Source organism: Fistularia commersonii, chromosome 11, assembly GCF_037954325.1.
Source record: "Fistularia commersonii isolate RoL2024-O1a breed Wild chromosome 11, RoL_Fcom_v1.0, whole genome shotgun sequence".
NCBI classification, from domain to species: Eukaryota; Metazoa; Chordata; class Actinopteri; order Syngnathiformes; family Fistulariidae; genus Fistularia; species Fistularia commersonii.
The window spans coordinates 1,140,892-1,164,104 of record NC_141294.1 but is presented as its reverse complement, the minus strand read 5'-3'; the positions used below and the strand labels follow the sequence as shown (position 1 = coordinate 1,164,104).

Genomic DNA, 23,213 nt, shown 5'->3' with positions numbered 1-23,213 from the left:
CTGTACTCTGCGCGTGCACTTTACGGCTACTTTGCACTCTCTTATTATTATTCTTTTTCATTTCATGTCACCGTGAGACTTCTCCATTCTCCTGTATGTCCAGTACATGCGGAGAAATTGACAATAAAGCTGACTTTGACTCACTTTCATACGTCACACGGAGACGTACAACCACTTCTCACAGATCTGGACAATTTAGGGTCTCCGTTGAACCTCCTGCATGTTTCTGGAGCGTCGGCCGTAATCGGGGGTTTAGAACTAGAACATGCAAACTCGAAACAGAAAGGAATCAAACCAGTCGTTCTTTGCTATGAAGCAGAAGCGCTAACCGCCGGTTCCGCCCTAGTTTCAAGATATCTAGTTTCACCAGGTGTGATGAAGGGACGTTGTCCTCAAAAATGAAACGGTTCTTGTTACATCACCATAATCGGGGGATTTAGCCATTTCTAATTTCATTTTTTTTCACTGACCCAGTACCAACCGAAAGGAGTGTTTGCTTTCCGCTTGTGGACGGCTCTTGTTTGTTTAGAATCCCCCAAAAAGCCCGGCGACTCCGATGAGCCGTCCGGAGAGGATTTTTCAGCCTCGACTGAAGTTTCAACAACATAAAGACTTAACTCAGTCATCTGAGATTCAGCTTTTGAAGAAGAAGGTCCATATTTCAAACAGAATGATTTATGTCTTTCTTCTCACTCAAACTCCCTCAACATGAGGTTTTACCGCCGCAGTGTCCTGTCGGTCCGACACGCCCGCCGACGGTTCCCGCTCGCCCATCGCGGTTTCTCAGCCCATCATTTGCTTGTCTTACAAGCGACATACAGCAAAGTAATAACTAAAAAAAACAAATAGCTTCTGTTTGCGGAAGAAGTTTTTTGTTGGGGGTTTTGAGGCTCCGGGAAATTGGTCAAAATATCAATTACAACGAGCATTAAAAATCATAGTCTATCGTGGAAGGGAGTTTCAAAGTGGTTTTCAGGTGGTTAAAACCGGATCCAAACGATATTAAGACTTCAGAACAGCTCACTATTTCTACTTAACACCAGTCGTGTCTTTACCAATACGATGAAGTCGGACTCAAGGAGTTTTGGACTGACACCGGACAGAAGCGTCATATCCTTTTAGATTACGTACGCGGAGTGGATTTTTACCATTTTTCATCCCTCCCTTTATTTTTCTCTCTCTTTCTGTTACTATTTCCTGGTACCATCTCATTATATGCAGTACAGTAGCTGTCTTATTGATGTGGAGAAAAACAAAATAAAAATTGAGTTAAAAAAAAAAAAAGATAGTCATGTCGTTGCGGCAGGGGAGCCTCATCACAATTACGAAAGAAGAAAAAGAAAAAGGGGAATTGAAACGCTGCTCAAACTGGGCATCGCCTTAAAACAGTTCTCACTGTTCACTTTCCACAGAGAGAAAAATAGTGATCATTTCGTCGTTGAATAGATTAATTACGGCACGTCTCATCAAACCGCACATAAAGGCAGTCGCTGCACTCCAAAATTCACTCGCTCGAATCACCTCTAATATATTTATCCCCCCGCAGTAAGTTACAGAGCTCTCCGACTCCCTAAAATCTTGTGAAATAATGCATGAGCGCACACTTCGATGAACTAGCAATAGCCCTTTTGCAGGCATCCCTCCAAACAGATTGCATGTAAAAGTCCAAATTTATTTTTTTCCTTTTCTTTATGCCATATTACTAATTGCACCATTGTGCACATTGTCTTTTATTGCAAAGGTCCAAAGTATATTGGCAATAACAAACAGATTATATTAGAACCATACCTTTGCCATCCAATTCCCGGTGTAGAGGTACGGCGCCGATGAGGATTCCTCCTGTGTTAATTAAACCGTCTGTCTTGGAAAATTAAGGTCGTGATCTCCCAGACCTCACTGTTCCCAGAGTCCCTGAAAAGAGAGTTGAAAAGAGACTTAATGAAGGTATAAAAGGATGAAATGACTTAATGAACCACCTAACGAGGCCTGCAGATGTTTAATAAGGGTTTATTGAAGCTTAATTAGAACAATAATCCAGCTTATTTGGAGTCATTCTATGTTGGCTTCGAGCTGATTGTGTCTTTTTCATGTCATCTGGATAAACAGGGAATCGCGGTTCGGGATAAATGAAGACGCGTTCTTGCTGTTTGCTTCGTCCGATTTCTCTCGGTTAGAACTTAATGGACGCCGCCGAAGCATTTGTTGCACATCAACACATCGATTTGTCGTCTTCGCCGCTGCGCTCGGGATCCGCGGCCGATCCCAACTGTCATTGGGCGAGAAGCGAGGTTGATATTATCGTAAGTCTTCACGTCACGTCACCTTAAAGACTGAATCAACAACCAATAGATGAGCTCCAACAAAACCGGGAACAGGAAACCGGCTAGACAAACAATCCCCAGAGCGCTATTGGCGGCAGAGACGGTATTTGTTTGCGGTATGGATGAACGGGAACGGCGAAGGACGCTCCGATCAATATGGAGCGTCCCGAAAGAGGAGGGATGGATGATGTCGACTCTCCAACGTATCACGACCGAGTGGAAAAGGAAAAGCAATAATAATAATAATAGTAATAATAATAATAATAGTGATAATAACAGTGTTGATATTACTCGTAATTTACCAATGATACTAATGATAATATCAATACTAGCAATAATAGTAATAACAATAATAGCAATAAAAATAATAATAATAGTGATGATAATACTACTACTGCTAATAATAATAACAACAATAGCAATGTAATAATAATAATAATCATCATCATCATCATCATAACAAAATAATAATACTAATAATAAAAATAATAACAGTGATGATATTACGAACAATAATTATACCAATGATACTAATGATAATATCAATACTAACAATAATAGTAATAGCAATACTAGCAATAATGCTAATAATAATAGTGATGATAATACTACTACTGCTAATAATAATAACAACAATAGCAATGTAATAATAATAATGATAATAATTGTAACAAATTAACATTAATAACAATGATGACGATAACAGTGATAATACCATTATTAATAATAATGATAATAACAATGATAATAATAATAATAATAGTAATACTAATAATGCACTACCCGTCGTTTCCTCCAAGTTTTTTGGACTGCAATAGCAGAGGTTCTGCAGATACTTGGTAAAAATATTCGACGTTGGCAAAAATGTTTTGGATGTGGGACCCGCAGCGTCGTAAGACTAGATTCTAAAAGCACATCTTAAATTATGAGTCGGACCTTTGTTTTTTAACAATACGCGTGCATTTATAGGAGCGACATCATTGAAAGTCTTTCAATTTTGCTTCAAGTACTGTCAAGGGCTAGTGATAGATTAATGGTTGCCATGGAGATACCGACATTACAATATCGAAAAATGAGGCAAAAGCATCCAGTTCTTTCAGAGATGAGGAAGATTTGAGACCACCCACTATTGTTTTCAAATATTTCTCTGATGGTTGAGTCTGTTTGGAGATCCTTTTTTTCCTGGTAAAGAAAAAACATCCTTGCAACATCCAGCGAAAAAAGAGCTTGAATAAATAGCTGCGACTGCAAGAAGTACTTTTTAGGTTTGGCTTTGTGTTTCCCACCCATTTACAGTCAATGGTCAATAGATTGCCTCGCACTTTTCTAGCACTCAGAGCACTTTAAATCCCAGTCCAACATTCATGCGATGAAGGAACAAGCTACTCTGCATTGTGCCAACCTGCAAGCCCACGTGCACGTAGCAAAGGTATAAGGACGAGTTACAAGGCTTTACTATTTTTAAGGTCATTGACGGGGCCTTGCAATTACTGACGCCGGAACAATACTCACTCCACTCAAGAAAAAAATCACACAAATCATATGTTTCTACTAGTCGGGAGCTTAAAAGAGAACCGGGATCTGGCTCTCTTTGATCTCTCGGAGAATTCTCTGACAGGCAACAAGCACGCTGGTCATCACTTGCCACCATGTTGTCACCTCGCAGTGTCATTTCACCTGTGGCTCGCTAACTCACGCTGTGTCAGACCATCACACCTAATAATAATAACAATAACGGTCATTTCACATTGGACTCGAGCCACACATAATTGAGGAATTCCCAGGATTATAATAGTTACATTATTATTGTGATTATAATTATGATTATTATTATTATTATTATTATTATTAGTAGTAGTAGTAGTAGTAGTAGTAGTAGTAGTGTCCCCAGTATCCCCAGTATCCCCAGTATAATAATAATTGCATTATTATTATTATTATTATTATTATTATTATTATTATTTGTTGTAGTAGTAGTAGTAGTGTTATATACTACTAACAAGAATGATAAGAATCTTCATCATCATAATCATTTTAATACTATTATTTCATTAAGATAAAATTATGATATAAAACAATAACAACAATAATACAGTAATTGTTGCTGGTTTTATTTTATTTTAATGTTGGTGTTATTGTCAGTTATTATTATTAGCCTTATTATTGTTGTTTTTTATTATAATTATTATTATCATTATTATTATAGACTAACACGAATAATAATAACAGACTTCAGAAAGACTGGAAACTCCCTAATTTTATCTCACCAAATGCTTTTAAAACCAAACTGAGAACACTAGAGGTCAACTTGTCAAAATGTAATTGCTTCTTTTAACTGTTTGCAATATTGTTCTGTCTGTAACTTATTGCTGCCTCTTGGCCAGGACTCCCTTGTAAAAGAGGTTTTTAATCTCAGCGGGACTTTTTTCCAGGTTAAATAAAGGTTAAATGGAAAATAGAAAAAATAATCATCATAATTATTGTTATACTATCATTCAATAATATATTGTATAATATAATAAAAGTATGTTATCATTAACAATCATATTACATGTAACAATAATAAGTCTAATTATTAATTGAAATTATTGCTCTTGTTATTGCTGGTAATATTTTATTATTCTGCGTTTTGCTAGACATTATTATTAGTCTTTTTATTTATCATTATCATATTACGTCTGTTTTTATTTATCTACCATGGACAATAACGGTCATTTCACCTTTGACTTTAATCCCACAGAAATACCAGCATAATAATAATTGCATTATCATCTTTATTATTATTTGCATTATTATTATTAGTGGTAGTAGTTGCTGGTGTGAGATGAGAGTTTTAACTGAGTCTTTTCAGAATCTTTATTATTGATACTTTAGTCTTCAGATGTCAGCCCTGCATCGGGGACACACAACCATTCACCCTCTCATCGACGCATCATATAACGACAAAAAAATGATAAAAAAACAACAAACTCCTGGGTGGATGAGGAGGAATCTCCTGTTATGTCGACACCAAGGGAAGCCAAAGCTTCCAGCGGCGCGACCGTTTTAACACAAACGGACATGCACGCATGCTCATCGCACATTAGAACAAAATACAATGAAATTATTTCAATGTCACTATTATTCTCATGTTTTGTCACAGTTATGACGAAAATTAGCTTGTAATATCCCCCGCTGGGATCGTCTCGATCGTCTCTTTCGGGAATCCAACTGCTTAATTTAACTTGTAATTTTATTTGAGCGTACAGTTGACAAACCGACGCACAGCCATCGATTTACGGACTTTGACGAACGAGTCACGTGGTCGGTGTCGCGGCAGTGATTCATCTGACGGAGCGTTTCCCACGTTGATCCAGACTGAACCCACTGTGTTCTCTCCGCAGGCCTCGCTTTGCCCCCAAGTTAGTCAGAGACCGAGATTCATAATGCCTCAGGAGACAAAAGAGAGCGTTAAGTACACAGGATGCTTGAGGAATGAAAGTTGTTATTCACACAATGACATCATGATGCCTCAGGCGGCTGAATCAGACCCCCCATCGGTATCTAGAGGCCCCTATTAAAATGACTCTCTCTCTCTCTCTTTTAGTGATTCATTTAATATCAGGAATCCGGATCGGTTATTCCCACAGGCGCTTTGGGTTTTTAGCGATATCCATTGTTCCCCGCAGATGAAGGAGTTACTGTTCCCGATCACGAGAGCCCCGAATCACCCAGATGAATAACTCGGCCTGCCCGGCCATGTAGTTTATTAAGTGTTTCCTGGATTTCTGGTCCACAAAGAGGTTGTGCACTTTGGCTTTTTTTTTTTTTCTTCACTTTTTTCCTTTTTTTTTTTTACTTGGCACTTACAAAATAGTACCAATTTTGTTTCATTACATTTTTTAATCATCTAATTTTTTGTTTTTATTTGTAGCATGTGTCAAATAAAAGAGGATAGGACTTTTTTTTTATTTAGCAGTACATTGGGTAAAAATGAATGTTTTCTTATTAAAAATATATGTATTCATTAGTCATTGATTAATTTATCTATCCATGGAGAATTTTACATTTATGATTTTATTTCATTGAATTGTATTACATTTTGTTTTTTTATTTATTTATCTATTTATTTATTTGTAATTCTGCTGCCATCGGTGTTGGTGTCAAATTCAGAATATATGCTCGAGTATATGAGTGCGATGATTTTATTAGTTAAATGTCACAAATAAAGGCAGCAAAGATTTGCAGGACTTTTGTTTTTTAACTATAGAAATGCATTTATAGGACCCACATCATTTGACAGTCGAACTTCATTTTTCCTCCAAATACTGTCAAGGGCTAGCGATCGATTAATGGTTGCCATGGAGATACCGACATTACAATATCGAAAAATGAAGCGAAAGCATCCAGTTCTTTCAGGGATGTGGAAGATTTGAGACCACTCACTATTGTTTGGAAATACTTACTCCCTTTAAAAATAACACCCAAATCACAGAAAACATTAGAAAACATCTTTTTGGGCTGAGTCTGTTTGGAGATCCTTTTTTCCTGGTAAAGAAAAAACATCCTTGCAACATCCAGTGAAAAAAAGAGCTTGAATAAATAGCTGCGACTGCAAGAAGTACTTTTTAGGTTTGGCTTTGTGTTTCCCACCCATTTACAGTCAATGGTCAATAGATTGCCTCGCACTTTTCTAGCACTCAGAGCACTTTAAATCCCAGTCCAACATTCATGCGATGAAGGAACAAGCTGCTCTGCATTGTGCCAACCTGCAAGCCCACGTGCACGTAGCAAAGGTATAAGGACGAGTTACAAGGCTTTACTATTTTTAAGGTCATTGACGGGGCCTTGCAATTACTGACGCCGGAACAATACTCACTCCACTCAAGAAAAAAATCACACAAATCATATGTTTCTACTAGTCGGGAGCTTAAAAGAGAGCCGGGATCTGGCTCTCCTTGATCTCTCGGAGAATTCTCTGACAGGCAACAAACACGCTGGTCATCACTTGCCACCATGTTGTCACCTCGCAGTGTCATTTCACCTGTGGCTCGCTAACTCACGCTGTGTCAGACCATCACACCTAATAATAATAACAATAACGGTCATTTCACATTGGACTCGAGCCACACATAATTGAGGAATTCCCAGTATAATAACCATTGTATTTTTTTTATTATTATTATTAGTTGTAGTAGCAGTAGTAGTAGTAGTAGTGTTATATACTAGTAACAAAAAATAATAAGACTCTTCATCAACATTATCATTTTATTACTATTATTTCATTATAATAAAATTATTTTATCATAAACAATATCATATATAACAATAACAACAGTAATAACTAATAATAATATCTTATTGCTCTTATTGTTTTTATGATACTGTTTTTATTTTATTTTTATCTTGGTTTTATTGCCAGTTATTATTATTAGTCTTATTATTGCTGTTATTTTTATTACAATCTAACAAGAATAATTGGATAAAAATTAATATTGAAAAATATGATCATCATATATATTTCTTATAAATTATTTCATTGTAATATAAGTAGCAATCATATTATATATAATAATAATAAAAACATTATTATTATTATTATTGTCTTTGTTGCTATTGCTATTGTTGTTATTATCATTTGTCTTATTATTCTTTTTTTAATTATTATTATTATTATTTTTATTTTTATTTTTTTATTGAAGCATGGGACATTTTGTGGAAAAAATGGCCCTGTTACAGTGTGATTGGGATTTTTGTTTGATATTTTTCCAGTTTTACGTGACATCTAGTATTTATATCAGTTAGCGTGGGAGGGGCTATCTTAAGCCCCACCGCCCTAGAAGCCATTCGGAGACTTTACAATGTCGATCCACGCCGAAAAGGCGGGGATTTAAGTGACTGCATTTCACGAGGAGATTTTGATACAGTCACAGTTCATGAACCGTGTCCCTGGAAAGTTTGCTTCTGTGCAGAAACCCTTCGGTCCCCTCCATTTATTTCCAGAACACCAAACAGTCGGCTGCTCCCGCAGAAGGGCAAATGATTTCCAGTGCTGTCATACATTTCCCTTCATGCAGACATATGTCAATTTTATGTCAGAGGATTAGGGATTCTGATTTCTGCAACATAAGAATGATGTCAACTTCCCCGCTGGGAATTTACTGTGAGATACACACAGCAAAGCAGCTGACAGAATCTGCAAAGATGCCAACACATCACATCATTTACAAAAGTATTTCCTCGCTCCTCAGCTGTCAGTTGCACACTGGAGAGTTATAAAGGGGAGAAGAATGATGTCATCTTTCCAACGGGCCTTTAAATGTTAGAGTTATTATGCCAAAGAGCCGAGCTCTGGGAGATGATGATGATGATGATGATGATGACTGTGCCGGTGGTGAGAGCGGCGGTAACGATCATGGTGATGCTAAATGCAGCGGTCATAGCGGTGATGGTGATGTAATCCTCCCCAAAGCTCTGTCCCCTTTCGGTTTCACAAGACGAGCGGCTCAGCGGGCGGACCTCTCCGGCCCACGGTCCAATCAGATCCATCGATGCTCAGGAACTCAAACGAACCCCTCATTTCAACGCGCCGTCATCGAATTCTTGACGAAATCCTCTCGTCGTGGCGACCGGACCTGAACTTCTTCGATGTATTCGAGTCCAGTTGAGGGGATTTCAACAAGAATTCGCCGGTGACCGAGAACGTCATCATTAACGCTAACGCTATCACGCTAACCCCAAACACAGAGGTCCCGTCCACTTCCCGCTCCTCTTCCAATTCATTCACGGAAACTTTTAAGAAAAAAACTATAACCATCACGGTAACAAAATCTGACCGCATTCCAATTTGTGTCTTGATTTAGACTTTGTGATTTGGATCTATTCATTTTCCAGTAAGCCATACCTTCCTGATGCAAGGCTGCAGCTTGCAACACTTGGCCATCGGTATCATTAACGGTAACCCGGAAAACATCACGTGCCCGTGCAGGCTCCTCCCTGAGCCACATAGAAGGAGCCTCGGCGCTCCACAACGCGCCCCACTGCCTTTGTAAGGATGGTTTGAGGTTTTGGGTCAGACCCAGATGAAACCATGGCTATGATTTGACTTCATTGTTTATGTGTACTCCTACTTTACAGGCTTTGGAAACTATAAGGAAATGACTGCAACATGACAGCGCTCTTCAAAATAGAACCAACCTTAACCCAAACCAGATATGTGAGCTGTTGGACGGCTGACAGAACACCACCTAGTTCCAATACAATGGTGGGTTTTAAAAGGAAAAAAAAAAAAAAAGCCTTTTGGCTCTGCCTTAAACCCCATTTATGGGCAACATCTTCTGGAAGAAGTAAAAAAAATACTTAAAAAAAAAAAATTAAAAAAGAGGGTCACAACACGGATGGAATATAAAAAGATAAAATAAATCAAAATAAAATGAAATCAAATTAAATGGAATAAAATCCATCTCTGGCGAGCACATCTGTATGATTATAACAGATGATTCTCTGCTCTCTCCTGACAGATCTCCCGCAAGATTTCACTCTCCATAAATTGCTCGACACTGTGCTACCACAGCCTTTTAAATGCTGCATACGACAAAACCCAAACTGTCTTACGCATTCGTAGTCTTTGTTTGTTATTTGCCCTAATTGGTTTCAGTTGTTTTCTTTGATTTCCCATATATCCCCGGGTTACACCCTTTGCGTTAAACTATATCTAGTTTTTACACAGGCGCTGATGTCATTCCGCCTGTGGGGCTTTCCCACATTCATGGCTCAGCTGATAGCATGTGGTCGAAAACTGTGAAAACACATGGGCGTGTAGCAGTTAAAACACCCCGAACCCTATCAACCCTCGCGGAGAACCAAAAATGAGGAAGGGTGATGGCAGTGAAAACACCGGGGCCTTTTAAGCGCATCTAGATTCTGATTACCTTGGCCGAATATAGCGACCCTGCCCATGTTGTTGCACGCCGGCTACAGCTGCGTCTCATTCCACCAAACCTCTAAAAAAAAAAGAGAAAACTAAGCGGCAGTCATTCACGTTACCTTGACGTTTTAAAGGTCCGACGGCTCCGCCGTAGCGAATGCGCGGGACAGGCGGCCTTTCTAAACGGTCGCGGCACGGCGAAGCTGTCGACTTCAACATTCCGCTTGTTTGACAGCGCTTTAGCCCGCGGTCGCGCTTTTGGCGCAAACCAAACGATATTCCTCCGAGACGGTGAAAACGCAGCCGCTTTCATTCAATTAAACTACGCGCAGAAAGAGAGTAACAAAAGTATAGGCGGCGTATATACACGGATGAATGCTTTTGGGATTACATCTGACTCGCCAGACAGGTCTTTAGTGGGTCTGCACTGCACAAGTAGCTATTTATATTCCCTCGGCGAGCCCCGAAGAACCAGCCGTCTGGAGCAAACTTCTGTGCATCTGCACTAAGTGTGTTCAAACTAATACCGGAGTTTATCTGGAAGCTGGGAGGGAGAGAAAAACAAATCAATCCCCGGCGGCACGCTCACAGGATAAGCCCCACTGATACGGCCCCTCCGGAGGATGCCGGACTTGTTTGTGAAGGAAATGACATCATGATGTTTTGATGGGACGGCGACCTCATGCTGACGGGAGAATGGACGTTTCATATTGTTTCATGCCAAGCGATGAAAGGTGAAAACCTTTTTTTTTTTTTTTTTTTAAGCCTAAATGCTTAATAGATTTAATAATTGTCTACCTGAAAAACATGGCTTTTATTTAAGGTGCCCTCCTTCCTCTTCATTTGCCTAAATATTCATTCTTCTGTCGCCCGTCCAGCCGACCAAGATACCGTGGCATTTCTCTCTTAAATCACTTTGTTCGTTATAGAATGACAAACGAAATCGGAAAAAAATTCAATACTTTATTTCGACTCTTCCGATAGCTTCATTTCATCGTCAGGCGCCGTAAAGAAACACGCAAATTCAATCATTTTAAATAAGCAACCTACTTTTGTTTCTTTTCCCCCTGAATTTTCTTTCGGTAAATCTTCGGATCAGTTGAACATACAGCTTTTTAAGAAAAGGCCGAGGGTGTCATGTGAAGTTATAAGTCTGTTATTATTATTATTAAGTGGGTTTATGTGCAAAAACCAGGTTGCACAACGCTGGAAAGTCTCGAGGTATGACAGGATAAAGTCTGAAAATCTATCAAATGTATAAAAATGAAAGACGTCTTGGAAGTCAGATACTGCACACGACATATGTATTTGTTGTTCACGCTACGCTGCTGTCGATTCATTTGTGGTTGTCTTTCGCTATCTTTTAGTTGTCTATTTATATTTAGAGCCATATTTATTGACACTGAAAAAGAATTTCCCCAACAGGGATCAATAAAGTATAAATTATAACGGCTAGTAATTCGCTTGGGATTCCTCGGACGCTCGAAGCGTATGAGGACTTCCCTAAAGTTCTGCGACCGAGTTTCACAAAAAGTATAAAATGTCACGTTCTCACAGCCCCTTTTGTGGAGCTCTCTCTGGGCCGGTAACCATGGAAACCATGAAGCTCCTCCGGGTTCTCTGCTTTCCCCCCCGCCGTCCAAAAACACCCTTGATGTTCGTCGCGCGATCGACCGCCGACGTTTCCGGCTCGAAGCCGCCTCTCGCCCGATGGCAGCCGGGATTGTCGGCGTACGGAATGAAAGAATGAATGAATAGATGTTTTTTTTGGCAAGTTTAGCTCTGATTTCCTTTCCATCCCAAGTCTCGAGAGCCTCGCTGGGCCTCCGGGAGGTGACGTCTCATGCCGGGGCGACACCGTTTGTCCCGATCAGGTCAAAACAAAGAGCTAAATGAAAGGTGATTTACGACGTTACAAATAAAAAACAGATTTTTTTTTTTTTTTTTTCTGAGAGATGAGATTTGTGAGGTATCAAAATATCCGGGGAGTTGTATGATGTCACCTTAAAACCGAATGGAGATGCTGAGCGTGAGCGGTGGGAGGAGTGGAGGACGGTTTCTGGTTTCAGTCTTGAAAGCGATGAGTTCAAATGAACGTACACAAGGCACATTTCATTTGCTTTGACAGCCCCGGCCCAGCGGGGATTTGGATAGATAATGTTGTCACTGAATAAAAAATGATTTAAACAAATTTATTTTTCGCTTTAATATTCCACAATTTTTTTTTTTTTTTTTTCCCCCATTTCAATGCTGCTGTTCCAAGAATATTCAGTCACACAAGGGACCGCTACAACTTTCCAAAACAACATTCTCCGGCTTTGCACTTTCTATAAACTGCTCTGCGATGACCTCAAATTGTCCCGGGGATTGGGACAGCGCGATTAAAAAAAAAAAAAAAAAAAAATCCCCTACCACCCCCCAACCCCTCCAAAAAAAAAAAAAAAAAAAAGAAAAGGAAGGGAAAAAAAAAAAATGACTGGAGGAGTTGTTGGACCTCCCAAGAGCAGAGCTGGACCAAGGCCCAAACACAAAACTCGATGCCGGGTCAAGGATCTTAGAATATGCCCCGGATCAGCGAGCTGCAGAGCCAGAACTCGCCCGTGGACAGCGGTGGAAAACTAATAGTGATTTTGGCCTGAGAAGTGAACCGGTTTGTGCGAGAGACAGTTCGCTCAGTGTTGCTGAGATAATGACAGCATTCAGGGGATAAAAATAATACATTTTAACAAGCCAGAGGTTGACAGTTGCCAATAGTTCGTTTATAATGTAGACAGATGTTTTCTCTGCATTTATGCCTGAGTGGTGGGCTATTATAGCTGGAAATTGTGTGTGTGTGTGTGTGTGTGTGTTTCTTACATAAGTTAAAAGTAAAAAAAAAAAAATTGGCTTCAACGGTTGTCCAAAGTCAGCAGAAGGCCGGTGTCGGCGTCCTCGGAAAGTTAACACGGTGAAGTTGGTAGCGCCGCCGGGCACAAGCGGCCGCTGTCAGCGCCTCATTTATTCGGACGGAGAAGCTCTGCATGTTTTTCCTGCGCGAGATAATAACGTCTGCTCGCTAACGCCGTGAAGATCGCTTTTCTGACGGCTCTGTAGCCGTTCAAATCCATCAAATGCGATATTTCAGGTGATCGGCATCCACTCGGACATCCCGTTTTACGCTAACGGGTGGAAAATTGAAATTTTGATAAATGCGGATAATCACCTCGGACTGCGAGATTCTTCAAATTAGATCAAAAAGTCATCACGATCGCAGCCACCGCCGCTCATCGGCCGACTCATATGAACGCAATTCAATCAGCGGCATCGTTCCGACGGCACGGTAAACCTGACGGGAGAGGGAACGAGCCGGATGGGAAAAAAGAAAAAAGAAATATGTTACATACAGATGTGCTCTGGTGACAAAAGGAAAATAACAAGTTCATTTGCACAAACAGAACCGTTTCCATCTGGTCCGATTAACATGCAGCGCTGCTAATGCTAACTTTTAATCGTGCGATTATCTCACCCACACACACACACACACACACACAGAATCCTTAATGAGAATCTCCCACATTAGAACATCACATCGTGTCTGAGCTGCTCAAGGGGGAAACACAAGGTGCTGTCAGATTTCATTTTTTAAATGAACGCTCGATCGCTGCCGCGATTGTATTACTTACTGACCTTTTGCACCAAATTGCAAAAAAGGAGAGAAATAAATCCTGTCATCATCATCTCTGGCCCATCTGTGTTTGCCATCCCACTAATTTTCTGCGTTCTGTGTTTGCGCAGAACAACGGTAAAGTACATTTCCAGGCTCAACAAAGACACCCGTCTCCTCAGGTTCACTCTCGGCGCCTTCCTCGGCGCTTCCGCCTCACCTTTTTCTCGTCCCGGCGTCAGAGTTTACCGAGCAGGACTTGAGCGGACGGATGGACGAGCGACTGAATGTTTGTCTCTGTACGACACGCGAATGGATGCTTTTCTTTTTCTCTCTTTTCCCTCGGACGTGACTTCTTCTTCTTCTTCTTCTTCTTCTTCTTCTTCTTCTTCTTCTTCTTCTTCTTCTTCTTCTTCTTCTTTCGGCTTTTCCCTTCAGGTGTCGCCACAGCAAGTCAACTTTCTCCGTCTAACCCTATTCTCTGTATCCTCCTCTCTCACACCAACTACCTTCATATCCTCTCTCACTACGTCCATAAATCTTCTCTTTGGTCTTCCTCAAGACCTCATGCCTGGCAGCTTCACCTTCAGCAATCTTCCACCCAGATCTTCACCATGGTTTGGACATGAACACTCCTTTGTTCATGTCCAAACCATCTCAATCATCACTTTGTCTCGGTCATACATGTCCTGCACCCCTGTGACAGATTCTTCTTCTTCTTTCGGTTTTTCCCTTCAGGTGTCGCCACAGTGAGTCAACTTTCTCCATCTAACCCTATTCTCTGGATCCTCCTCTCTCCCACCAACTACTTCTCTCACGACGTCCATAAATCTTCTCTTTGGTCTTCCTCCAAACCTCTTGCCTGGCAGCTCCAATCCCAGCATCCGTCGACCAATATATCCTCTATCCCTCCTCTGTCCATGACCCAACCATCTCAGTCTGGCTTCTCTGACCTTCTCTCCAAAACATCTAACATGTGCTGTTCCTCTGATAGACTCATTCCTGATCCTCTCCATCCTGGTCACTCCCAAAGAGAACCTCAACATCTTCATCTCTGCAACCTCTAGTTCTGCCTGCGGTCTTTTGGTCATTGGAACAGTTTCTAGTCCAAACATCATCTCTGGTCTCACCACTGTCTTGTACACCTTTCCTTTTATTCTGGCCGATAGTCTTCTATCACATAGTACCCCTGACACTTTTCTCCACCCATTCCAACCTGCTTGGACCGTCTCTTCACCTCTTTTCCACACTCTCCTACGCTCTGGACTGTTGACCCCAAGTACCTGAAATCCTCCAGCTTCTTGATCTCCACTCCCTGTAGCCTCACCGTTCCACCCGAGTTCCTCCCTCGGACGTGACCGTCGGCCCCTAAATGACAAAGTCCACTTTATTGTCGACCGAAATGCGGGTTTCTCTAAGACCCGCGGCGCAATAGTACAAAACAATGATAAATATTACATCGCAGACAGGAACTTATGGGAGCTAGCAAGGTTATGTTGACGTTAAAAAATAAAAACCTCTGCTGCTGCTCTCTTTATTCAAATGACACATATTTATACATTTCTGTCTTCATGCCGTCAGATGTTTGTCATCTTTTCACCTGAACAGAGGTTTGTATCTGCGTGCATTTACACCGTATGATTTAATGTTTATGTTCAATGTAACAGTCCACTTCACTCTGTAATTTGCACTCTATTATTACTATTTTGTTGATTTCATGTCACCGTGGGATCGATTGGTCTGCATGTCCAGTGCAAGCGGAGAAACTGACAATAAAGCTGACTTTGACTTTTGAGCCGAATCCTGCCATTTAAGAAGCCGATTCGGTTCCATCATAATATGAAAATCGATGTATTTCATGGCTTGAACGTGCCTGATTTGGGGGTGTTTGCTGTTTTTTCTCAAGTTTCTCAGCTCAAAATCAAATGTAACACACTTCGCCATTTGACTTGGATAGATAAAATAAATAAATGGATAAACGCACGAGGGGAGCGCGGCGGTTAGCGTAGCCGCCCTCACAGCGAGAAGGTTGGATGTTGAGCGGCGTCCGATCCTGAGTGAATGGTTTTCTGTCCCTTTGAGATTAAGAGTTGGTGGCGTGATGGAGGTTAAACCCGCCCTGCAGCCCCGCAACCCTGAGAGCAGGACAAGCGATACAGAGAATGAATGAATGCATAAATGACGTGTTTAAAAGCAAAAACGTCGACTTTAGACAAGCGTCATTTGATGTATTGCTTCAGCTGCATCAGAATGCACAGTGACTACATTAAGTTACATTTCTAATTAATGCATCAGTGATTGTTTTTTTTTTTTTTTTTTTTTTTTTGCAGGTGATTTAAAATCTAATAATTTGAACGTACGCGCCGTGCGCCGCAGTGCCTCCGATTCCGGGGCCCCTCGTACACACCGAAATACCGTCCTCTGCAGAATCCCTGGCGCTAATAAGTATCTCACCATGCAAGGAGGAGGAATCATAAAATAAAAATGCAAACGCAGGCAACAGCCCTTTAATGTTGCAATAAATCAAAAGGCCCATCAAAGGTAGCCGGTAGCAGAGGCACACATGTTCACTCACACATAAAAACACAGACAGAAAGACAGACGGACCGATAATAGAAGCCTGACTATCAAAGCGGACCGGCCATTTTGCCCAAAGAGAAAAAAAAAAAGACTTCGTGGAGGAGAAGACAGGTGGGGAGAAGGAGAAAGGAGGACATATTTCACCTCCTTTCACCTGCTGACACGGCCTCTCAAAGAAACCTTTCATTAGACCTTCAGGACAGTCGGCGTGCTCCGTCCCATGCCGTCAATTTAGCCGTCATATCACGCCGCCTCGATTTCTGCTCTTTCATCTGAGGAGGAGGAGGAGGAGGAAGGGGTTTTTGTTATCTGGTGATTTTCATATGGGAGGCAAAAGACACGCATGTGCCGAGAGCCTCGCAAGTCTCGCCATCTGATATATCAGTTAAGTGATTTAAGGCTTGCGCGGTTAACCTGTGCACACCTGAATCCACCCGTGCAGGAAAATCGCTTAAGGAAGTCACGCCTTGAAAGCGAGTCTTTCATCACGAACGCCGGGGAGAATATTTGCCTTACGTTCCCTTTTATCACCCGGGCGAATTCATTTGAATATATACTTTGACTCTTGGCGAAAAAGAAAAGAAACAAATAAAGTCGGTGTTTCCCTGAACCCGACGTAGACCTCGAACTGTATTTTATTCATTTTTTTTCACACTTCTCAGCCCTTCTTTTCCAGTTCGGGGGGGCCGAACAACAGGCGACACCCCCGATTCATCGCAGGATCAAAACCCGCCTCTTGGCTGAGTGCAGCTCTTGCACAGATACTTGTGTCTCACATATGGGATCTCAATGGGTCTTTTCAGAAGGTGATAATTTAGTCTGCCAACACCTCTCGTGAATCATTAAGTTAAGGGAAAGTTATCCCGTGCCAGCTTTTTTTTTTTTTTTTTCCCTCGCATACTTGTGCGGTGAGAAGAGTGCTAAAAGCATACGGGGGGCGTCGGGGGGGGGGGGGGGGGGCACAAGACCCCGCCTCCAAAACGCCGATGATCGTGTCGATGTCGGACGTGAGAGTTCTGGACGCCGTCACTTTTCTGGAGGTTTCAGGCCACACACACGTCCTACAGAGAGTCTCTGTGCGCTGCAACCAGCAGCTTCTCACATCTCTCTGTTTACTTTAACCAGCCTTCAGAGCTGGTACAGCAGTAATCCATGTTCACAACACACACACACACACACACACACACAGCAGAACTACCTGCTGCACGCAGCTGAGGAATTTAAGAATTTCCCCGACTCGCCTTTTATTTTTTTTTCTTATTTCTTAAGCTTTCTATCGCCGTTTGTTAAGCGTCGCCCGCCTGCGGCCGATTTAAAATTCCTAAAGAGGCGTCAGTGACATGAAGAGAGATCAGGGAAACACACAAACGAAATGTCCGCGCATACATCTCCTGATTGCATCCAAAGCTTTTGTTCAAATTAATCAGACATGATGATTTAAGGGAGCCGCGTTTGTTTTTCATCACCATCCAAAGTTTCTGAGGGTACACAAGTCGTCAAAGTCGATCAATAGGGTGTGAATTTTTCAATCGTTGCTGTGTATTGAGATATTTCTAGTCCGCTGCCGAACGTCTGACCTCCGGTATGCTCAGACCTGCATCCTGTTGCCGTGGTTACTCAGATGAGATGCACTCTTAAGGGTCCTTTCTGCTGACTTCACGTAAACGTTGTCTAGCGTCGCCGCCCGTCGACAGGTTTGTGAAGCCACTTGTCCCCTACGGGCAGCGCGGAGCTCCAAGGTCACTCCCGAGTTCTGGATCTCAGGTTCGGGGTCGGACGGCAGAAGGAGACGTTAAATGAGGCATTCGACCCAAAAACGTACGGAATCATGCAGGAAATGAATGCGGAGGACGGACGGAAGGCGCCGACCGATTGCCGACTCAAAGAAATAAGGCCTCAGTGCAAAGTGTGTTAACATAATATCTGAAAGATTGAGCGCATCGGCTGAAAATTACTAAATAAATGTGTACATATACAGGACTGTCCCAGAAAATTAGAATATTGTGATAGAGTTCTGCAATTGGAAAAACAGAAATTACTTTTTCAGGATATTCTAATATTTTGAGATAGGATTTTTGAGTTTTCTTAAGATTTAAGCTATAATCAGCAATATTAAAATAATAAAAGGCTTGCAATATTTCAGTTGATTTGTAATGAATCCAGAATGTATGACATTTTTGTTTTTGTAATTGCTTTACAGAAGATAAAGAACTTTATCACAATTTTCTGAGACACTCCTGTAGAGGCTGCACTCGTCTAGAAGCGGCTTATAGTCCGGAAATGATGGTAAATTTGATCGCTTATTTTGAGCTGAGAAACTGTGGAAAAAAAAAAGAGAACACCCCTAATCAGGCACGTTAAGGCCATGAAATACATCAATTTTCAGATTATGATGTCGTTGAATTGGCTTCTTAAATGGCAGAATTTAGCTCAAAAGTCAAAGTCAGCGAAGTGCGGTTCCATTGAACAGTAAACATTCAACTTTAAGGTATAAAGTTCACGTAGATACAAACTAAGGTAGTGACGGCATGAGGACTGCAATGTATAAATATGTGTCATTTGACTTTAGAGAGCAGCAGCAGAGCTCAGGGAAGCGTAATATTCCTTGGAAACCTCTGGAAGATAAGATGAACGGATAAATGGTTGCTTCGCGGCCCGTCATCCGCCCACCTCCAGCTCGGCAAACACGTCACCGTTTGTCACGCCGAGCATCTTCCAAGTGTGGACGTGCCATCGGAGAGGCGACGCTGAGAAATATTTCAGCGATCGGGGGGAGCGGGTTTAAGCAGGTAAATCGGTTTTCCGTAATGGACTCCAATCTGAAAGTAATCTTCCCGAGCTTGTTTAAACCGAAGCCTCTTTTACGAGCCTTATGCCTTGTAGGGTTTTATGTCTTTTCATCTGTGAGGCTTTCAGCTGTGTGTTAGCTTTGCCAATGAGATCCACCGTTAAAGGCCTTGGATCCACGGCAAATGGATCGCAGATGACTTATCGCACGCGGCGGTTCTAGAAGTTTTCAAAATGATTATTTGGTGCAGCCGAAACTGATTTTGCTATTGGAGGGGGAGGTCAGATGGCGATCATCCCGTCTGGCAGGATGTCGCTCACCCTTTCCTCCCTCTGGAGCTCATAAACGAGGAATTACAAAAATCAGATTGTCGCTAAGTGATTCATGCAGCCGAATGTTGACGGCTCCCGTTTACGAAACGGGCCTCTCAAAGCCGATAACAAGAGAATTAATAATAGAAGCACCAATCGGACGGCTCCTTTTACTCGAGTTGATGATAAAATGGAGTTTTCCGACCCCTTCGCCCATGGACGGGGAAGAACAGCCGCAGCTGAATATGCATCCAAAAATATACTATATATGGCAATATTTGCTCCCGAAGCACAGCCGCGCCTTCTGCATCTGCTCGTACGTCACAAAACATATTCAGACTTTTATATTGATGGGGTGATTGATAAGAAGACGTGTACGGGCACAACATACGTCGTGGTCTTATTGCTTCTACGTCTCATATATAATAAAACACAGATACAGCTGAACAGGATGCTTTCCTTCAAAGCAGTGTTGTTTTTTTTCTTCTGTAAAATCAGCAGCCAATATATAGCAGGAAGGGAAGTCATAACAGAGATCATAAAGGTTACTGTGTATTAGCATCTGTGTGTGTTTGTGGGAGGCAGGAAGTTGAAGACAGAGCAGAAGAGGGCTGCATTTTAATTATTTACAGCTGAGCAGGCGAAACCCCCTGCTCTTTCTCCCTCTCTCTCTCTTTCTTACCGTCAACCCTGTAATCCAGAATTGGGTTATAAACATGGTTAAAGTTTCCATCTCTTCCTGGGTGGCCGAAGTTTGCGCGTCTGTCGGTTCGGGCCTTCTGAATTGTGTTGTTTCTCCCTGATTGTCTGCAGACAAACATGTGAGGGCGGGCGGTTCGGCGGCCGCCGCAGACCTTCGGTGACCCCCCGGTTAAATTTAGATTTCCTCAGGTTTGTCCCGGCGAGAAGGCTCCTTCCAGCCAGGTTTTTTAGTTTCGCTTGAAACGCTCACGGTTCAACAACCTGGATGAGCTCAGCAGAGCAGAGATGGAAGGAGAATGGAGGATGTCCGCCGCTGCCGTGACTTCCAGCTTTATCTCTGGCTAATGAATAATCGGGACTAAATGTTGCTCCCGAAAAACGTCCACATGCCTCTCCAAAGTTGACGTCATGCAGTGAGCAGCGCTGGCCGGGGCGGCGCACGATGTGTTTAAGACATAAATGCACGTCTGCATTTCGTCATGGTCTGCACACACGTATCATGGTTCACCAGGCATTGATACACGGCGGTTACTCCGATTTAACCCAATGTCTGCAGCAGGGATGTCACGGGTAACTCCCGGCACTAACAACAACACCCAACATTTGCACAGAGACTGGTTTTTAAGTCATTTTTTATTTATTTTCCCCCCCAACCCCTTTAGCCCCAATAAACATTACTATTATTATTATTATTATTATTAATAATAATAATAATGTTATTGTTATTATTAATAATAATATTTGTATTCTTATTATCAATATTTTATTATCATTATTATTATTATTATTATTATCAATATTTTATTAGTAGTATTATTATTATTATTATTATTATTATTAAATAAGCAACAAATAAAAGTGTATTCAACAAAAAAAAAACAACTGTTGCCATTCAGCTACTGGAGGTTTTCCTTCTTCCATTAGTGCAAAAGGAGCCATGAAATCAGCATTGAAAAGAATAAAAGTAACATAGGTAAAAATATGAATGGATAAATTGAAAAATAAATAAAGTAATGAATCGTGATTGAATTTGTTTGGTTATTTTTATTTATTGATATTTACAGGGAAATATAACATGCTTTGAAACTCCAACATGGGCCTTGACGTTTAGAGGCCTTTTGTCTCTTCTGTTGAGATGTGGTGGAAAATAATGTCATTTAGCGTTAATGTTCCTGCCATTCGCTTGAGAAAATCTCTCCCTCGTAACTATTATTTCTGATTTTGTAGGTAGGACGGTCACACGGGTGCAGGGCTCCGCACCAACACACACAGCAAGTTTACTTAGACCAATGAACATGCAGAGCGGGTAGGGGATCGCAGAGCAGGAGCAGGAAACTGGGCGGAAGGCGCTAGCATACACCGAGGGAAGCACTGTTGGGTCTGGGGCAGCCAGGCAGAAGGCGCTAGCATACACCGATGAGAGAGGTTGGGTACACTTGGCTGGGGGGGGGCTCGAGCATACTCTGGCGAGGGAACTCCTGATGGGGACGGTTGGCTAAACGGAAAGCGCTAGCATACACTGGCGAGGGAAGCCCTGTTTGGAACGATTGGATAGGCAGACGGCACTAGCATACACAGATGAGGGATGCCCGGTCAGGGATGGCCGGCTAGGTGGGAAGCGCTAACATACACCGACAACGGAAGCCCTGTTGGGTCTGGGGCAGCCACGCAGAAGGCGTTAGCATACACCGATGACAGAGGTTGGGGACAATTGGTTAGGGGGGGCTCGAGCATACACCGACGAGAGAGGCAAGGTTGGGGACGGTCGGCTAGACGGAAAGCGCTAGCATACACCGGCGAGGGAAGCCCTGTTGGGGACGGTTGGCTAGGCAGAAGGCGCTAGTATGGGATGGACGGCTAGGTGGGAAGCGCTAACATACACCGACAAGGGAAGCCCGATGGGTCACGGGCGGCCAGACAAGAGGCACTGCCACACTCCAACGAGGAAGGCAACCCGGGCAGGAACAGGAAGCCTGGTAGGGAGCGGGCGGCTAGTTGGAAGATGCTAACATACACCCACAGAGGAGGTGGCGGTCGGCCAGCGGCACGGGTTTACATTGTCAGGGGAAAAGGTGCAAACGGGGAATACCGAGGGAAATCGGGAAATGACCCGGCAACCAGTGAGACTTAAAGCTCTGGGTTTTAAGCTCCCAGTGGTTGCCGGGAACCAGGACCGACCGCACGATCCGACCCTGACAACTCTGACAACCATATCGTTTAAAACTACCGGGTTTTCTATTCTATGTGCCCTCCCTTTTAGTTTTGTTTTACGGCTCACGTTTAAGATGTTAAATCGGATCTTTTATCATCAAACTTGATCTTTGTGATTTCTGTCCTTCCCTTGTACCACACTTCTCTTTCACCTTGTATGGCCTGAGCTCTTCTTGAGGAAAGAAAGCAGGAGGGACTTTGTGTTTTGGGGCATATTATGAATCACATCTACGTTACTTTATACATTTTTGTTATTTTATTGGGTAAATATTGACGCACGTGGTCTAACTTTGGCCGCAGTGAGGGGAAACTTGATGGACTTTGCTCCTCAGGTGATCTTGCTGAAGCTATGGCAACCATCCTTGATACGTGAGACACCCACTGCTGATGGATCAACTATTTATCGGGTTTCGGTAAAATATTAGCGGTTTCCGTAGATGGAGCATCACATTTTGGCATCAGGAAGTGCTTTGATTCCAGGGGGAAACTTGTAGTCTTAAAACACACAACCCACCACTGATGCTCACACAGCTCACCGGAGGCTTGAGCCCGACATGACTCCAAATATGGACGCTCGAAATAGCTCGACACACCGTCACCTTTCGGGATCTCGGGAAGTCCCTCTGCTAAACATCTTCAGAGGGCAGGGTGATTCAATTCTCACATGGGTGAATCACTTCAAAAACAGCTGTGAACTTCCAGTGAACAAAGGGCCGGTGAAACATCAACCAAAACAGACAGATCTAGTCTG

At 42.2% G+C, this 23,213-nt stretch overlaps 1 long non-coding RNA gene across 1 annotated transcript in view; it reads right to left on the bottom strand.

The window, feature by feature from the left end:
- Window positions 1-1,672: 1,672 nt before the first annotated feature.
- Window positions 1,673-23,213, bottom strand: part of LOC147229182 (uncharacterized) — a 63,652-nt gene continuing 42,111 nt past the window's right edge. The window contains exon 3 of the long non-coding RNA XR_015106866.1: window positions 1,673-1,911. This is a non-coding gene — a long non-coding RNA (uncharacterized LOC147229182). The remainder of the gene's footprint in view (window positions 1,912-23,213) is intronic.